The 5,620-nt window shown below is 31.1% G+C and overlaps 1 long non-coding RNA gene across 1 annotated transcript; it reads left to right on the forward strand.

Moving 5' to 3' along the window:
* Nucleotides 1-2,010: 2,010 nt before the first annotated feature.
* Nucleotides 2,011-2,619, forward strand: LOC110033377. The gene is made up of 3 exons (XR_002294937.1): nucleotides 2,011-2,087; nucleotides 2,172-2,343; nucleotides 2,560-2,619. It is a non-coding gene; the product is annotated as an uncharacterized LOC110033377 (long non-coding RNA).
* The last annotated feature ends 3,001 nt before the right edge of the window (nucleotides 2,620-5,620 follow it).

Genomic DNA, 5,620 nt, shown 5'->3' on the forward strand with positions numbered 1-5,620 from the left:
AAGTACTATGTTCTTTCGTTGAATTGTTTGTTATGCTCTAACATGATTATTAGTGATAGTCAACTAATTAAAAATTAATATTTGATTGTATGTATGTTTTGAGGTGCAAAATTATAAACAATTCCGCAATGGGTCCTCTCCGTTCTAAGAACATGCTCTATGCAATAAAAAATTAAAAATTAAGGTTGCTAACTTAAGTGAAATGCTTATGTAATAAAGGCAAAGAGCTTTCCCAGTTCTTTATCATTGAAGGCCCCAAGCTGCTGTTGAAGCATTTGAAGGGAAGGTTAGTGCCTGATAGAAATAATCATTGCATGCGTTTTTATTAAATGCTTATCATACAAATGCTATTGTCAATTATTTATGCCTCTGTTGTTTTTCTTAGATTAGCCTTAGGAATTCCTAAATGCTTTTTTGAGATTAATATTATGTTCTTGGTAAAATTGGAGAGAGAATCTTTAATCTCTTTTATGATTGAGCTTCTTACGCTTTGTTCTTTCTCTAAAAGCATTCTCTTTTGGTATCTTTTCAGTAGGAATCGGCCCTTTTATTGAATGTTTACCATACAAATGCTATTGTCAATTATGAATGCATCAGTTGTTTTCCTTATGCTTGTTTTCGTGTTTGGGATGAAGGCGATCCTTGATTTTGCTAGGTTGTTGTGGTCTGTTAGTGGTTAGGGCACAGGGTGAGAATTTGCTGATGCAACAATACTTTCAAGCCAATATAACTTTGAGAATTTTCCTTCATGCCATATGGTTGTAAATACATAGGAATTGGGTGGTATGTATGTAAATGCAACTTTTCTTTTTCAAGTCCTATAGATTTATGAAATTTATGTGATATTTATTTTTAATTTTAAAAATGACGGGTAGTAGAACATTTAGGCGCGCATAAAATGTTATTTCTAGAGGTGTGTCCAATAGTTGGGAAAATGGTAGATTAGCTAATTCATAGTTTACAACAAATCATAATTCAGTGGATAAAGATTGCAGTGATACTCTAGAACGATTTCAACCATCATATCACAGTTCAGGACAGTAGCCTCATCGCTCCGATGTTGGGACCTTGCCTACAGGTATGTGAGCGATCAAATATAAGTTTGTTTATATTGCTAGATACATACATACATACAAACATACATACATACAAAAACTCTAAACCCTGTATATGTGTGTGTGCTTATCTCACACAACATATGTCTATCCACCCCATATGTGCTAATTTAACTCTGATGGATTCGAACCCGGGACATAGGAGACTTACGCCGAAGTTGTCATACAACAGGCCAACGGTTACACACATTATATTGCTATATATATATTCAACATAATCAATGGCCTTCAATGTACCGTAGGTGAAAAGTCACATGTACAGATCTTCAAAATCTACCTCCGAGCTAAAAGTAAACGATGACGGTTTGGCAAGCACCGTACCAGAGTCTAATATATTAGGATCATATATGGGTGTTATTGCTAGAGATCTTGCGTTGACAGCCATATCATTTTCTGATTGTCGAAACAATGCCTTTTAAAAAAAACTATTAGTAGAGATAGAGGTATTTTGGAATATATTAAATATTTTATATTATTTTTTGTTATTTTACACATAATTTTTAACCAAGTTATTTGCAAGTTAAATTTGAAATTCCTGGCCATATGCGTCATTAGATTTTGAATTTTGTTGGCACTAAATCGCTTAACTACAAGATTAGCCTAATGTCGGAGCATTGGGATATTGTCACATACATGGGAGGATGTTCCTGAAGGAGTAGACACACTTCAATGATGTCAACTTGTGACAGTGGTTAGTTGATCAGGTTTTTATTATATTTTATCTAATTTCTTGCAGAACAAAAATTACTGAAAATGAAAAAAAAAAACAGAATGGGTCAGAATAGCCTTGTCAGGAGACAGACTGAAACTGTATGACATTATTTTTTTAATAATTTTTTAATAGTAAGTATGTCAAATTAAATTTTTTTTATCATTTTCTTTTCCAAGCTATACATGTAGACTGCAGTTATAGAGGCTTAATAAGATACAAAAGGATGAGACATTGTCATCTAAATACGATATGGAGAATGAGTAATACTATTAGCTTATTATATTTATAATGATTAATTAAATAAATCATTTTGATTTTAATTATAGATGCTTTTTTTTATGTAGACACAAGCTTGTATAATGTTAGAGATGGAAGGATTAACTCCAGAATATAGTAATATAGAAGCAAATGAGAGGCCTTTCATGGCTTTCATGTGTCTTGAACACCCTGGAATGGTACCACAGGGGTTTTGAGTCACTCCAACTCGATTTTTTCCACACAATACCGCACCTACAGGTGAAAGCAATAGTATGTTTATTTCTGCTCGAGTTGAAAAATTAGAAGATGAGCTGTGTTCCTTACGGAATGCGGTAAGAATTAGTTCAACAAATACAGTTCAATTATCAACCACAAGGAGGATCAAACTCAGTATATTATTTTTTAAGTAATTAAATATTTTATTTCATTTTAATCATTTTAAAATTATTAATTAATTGTGTTTGTTCTTAACAGGGATGCAACGAACCTTAAGCTGAATGACGAATTGAGGGGGAATCTTATGTATTTATCTTCTTTTTTATGCACTTTTGTTTAATGTATTTTTTTATTTTTTATTTTAAGGTTAATGAAGGTTTATCTCATAGATTGATAGTTGTTTTAATGTTCGGGGGATTACTATGTTCATAGAAATTTTGTATTTTTATGCTCATTGAATACTTTTTTTTGTGTTATTGGAAACTGAAATGATGGATTCATATATCTTTTGATGTATTTGAGATATTAGTACTATTTTATATGAATTATGTGTTTTTTTTTATCTTTTTTCATATTTGGGCCATGTACATTCATACCACCCTTTTCTATGTATTTCCATATCTAACACAAATTTCAATTTTACTTGTGCACTTTGTGTTATACATAGAAATACATATGTAACTCTTCCTTTATTATATTTATGTTATTATATATATATATATATATATATATATATATTCTTAGTCAATGAATGAAGATCACTGTGATATTATGGAACCCTCTCAACCATCATATCATAATTCAGGGCAGCAGCCTCATCGCACAGATGCTAAAACCTTACATATTTGGAATTATTTATATTTTGCGATTTTTCTTTTGTTCCTACAAAGGAATTACACATTTTCTAATAAACTTTTACATGTCCTACATGGCTATACAACTTATGCACATGAGATTATATTTATCTTTTTTAAATGTATTTGAGCATTTTAATCGATTCACATAATCGTCTCAATGTCTTATGTGATAGCAGGGATTTTGAACTCTTTTTATTTTATAATGGACAAAAGTTGGATGTAAAGACCTTGATGGACTCGTGAGTACATACGAGGTATACAAAATTTCCGTCTTCAAGATAAATTAGAGCACCTTTGCACTATACTTTTTTTTTGCATTGTGTTTTAGATCTATTCAGATACGCTGTGTTTTAAGTTGAGACAAAGATAATGATGTTACCTATTGCACCAATTTCATCTATTGAATAAGAAATATCAAAATAACCACGAACAACAACATCAGCTTAATAAAAGACCACATCACAGCCGGGCATCTCCATAAATCATCATAAGGAGTGCTTCAGTAGGTCTTAACACCACAAAGCGCGACCATCTTTTTAGCCTTAGAACAGGTCATCTAAAACCAACACTGGTGATGACAGGCTTCTTGTCTTTCTAATCACTAAAAAATCCTTCATCAAACAATAAGAGCAAACACTGTCTATATGATTGACAAACATGTTTAAGGAAGAAGCACCACAGGCTAAGGATCCATATGCGATACAAAAATACGTAAGAATTGAGTGGTATGTAAATGGCACCCAAAAAAGAAAAACTTAGGTTCTCTACAAATCACAAATGTGATACGAAGTACGAACACACAGATTCATGATTATGTGTGCAAAATAAAGTTTTGGGTCTTAGATTATTACATATGCATCTTAAAAATTGGTATATTTGTTCTATTCATGTTATAATATGAATCATTATAGAATTAAAACTATAGGACAGCATTTGAGATGGAAAAGAAAAGAAAAAAAATGTAGGAGCGTTCATTAAGTATATATGTAAATGAAGAAGACTAAACTGTATGAAGTACAATTATGATAATTGACAAATATTTCATTTAAATAACATGAGTTTTTTTTTTATCACCAAAAGAAAATGAAAATAATTTTTGGAGATAAAAACGGAGGTGTCATAACATGATTTCACGTTTTTTAGGACAAGATATATACTGTGCACATTTTAGTTTTAGTATAAGATTCTCTGCTGTCCAGCAAGTAGAATCTAGAATCTCATTATCATTGCCAATCTTCTTTTTCAATATCAAATCTAATAATTTAGAGCGAGCAGAGAAAAAAAAGTCAGTAACACAATTTATATGCCTATAATTTTACTAATTTATAAGAGATTATACAAAAGTTTGAGAACTGATAATGCTCAGTTTAGAGATGAAATTTGAAATGTTGATTCTTCTCATGTCTGTAATAGGAGAAAGTGATCCGTCTACAATTTTTATATATTACTCTTTAGAATAAAAATATATTTTGTAAAATATTGAGATATCCTCAATCATCTGATTGAATGCCTAGTTCACAATCAATGACTGAGTTTTATTAATTAAATACATTTAAAACCTGTTATGGTATGGCTCATATACCATATCAATGTCAGATGTCATTAGGCTAGTTTGGAGTTGGCTGGACACTTATTTTTGGTATCTTCGTTTGCTCTTGATCCATAAATGGAAGTTTGAGGATAGGCGGCGACTCTTGGGATTTCCTGTTGGTTACCGGGAAGCCATGATATTTCTTTCCTAATTTCTAATCAACATAATTTCCTCACAACTTTCGACCTATTTTTTATGAGTCCAAATTTCTAGAAATGGTTTAACAAGAAATCAAAGACCACTAGATTAGTTTAACAAGAAATATTCGTTGTTCTGGTTCTTGAATGGTTTGTTGCATCAGCTCTCTTATACTTTTTTGATTAGTTCTAATTAAAAAGGTACTGCCCATCTTCCTAAAGCTTCTGCAATTGCATACAGTTCTTAATCATATGTAGAAGCGGACAAATTTTTAATACAGTTTTTTTATTTAATTGAACTGGTTAATCCGGTACCTCAAAAAAAAAAGAAAAATAGAACCGTGTATAGTCGCCTGCACTAGTCCGGACTGACTGATGTTTAACCGACAAAACATAATGCTTATACTGACTGATGTTCAACAAATTGAACGGATCCTTGTTTTGTCTACTTAAACTGGCTTAATATTTGCTACAGGCTTTACATTCTACCTTAGATGGAACTGGTTATAAATTGAAGTTGATGGATTTACATTCTACTTTTGGGATCAGTTATTACTTTGATTTCTTAGTCATAGAACTTTATGTATCCAGTTCCAATAGTCTGCTTTTACAATGCATATAGCTAATTTTTCTGTATTTTCTTGTGTCCAAACTGTGCAAGAATTTATGTATTTATATTTATTTTGTATTGTTAAAATATAACAGCTTTCTATATATATATATATATATATATA

Source organism: Phalaenopsis equestris, unplaced genomic scaffold, assembly GCF_001263595.1.
Source record: "Phalaenopsis equestris unplaced genomic scaffold, ASM126359v1 Scaffold001156, whole genome shotgun sequence".
NCBI classification, from domain to species: Eukaryota; Viridiplantae; Streptophyta; class Magnoliopsida; order Asparagales; family Orchidaceae; genus Phalaenopsis; species Phalaenopsis equestris.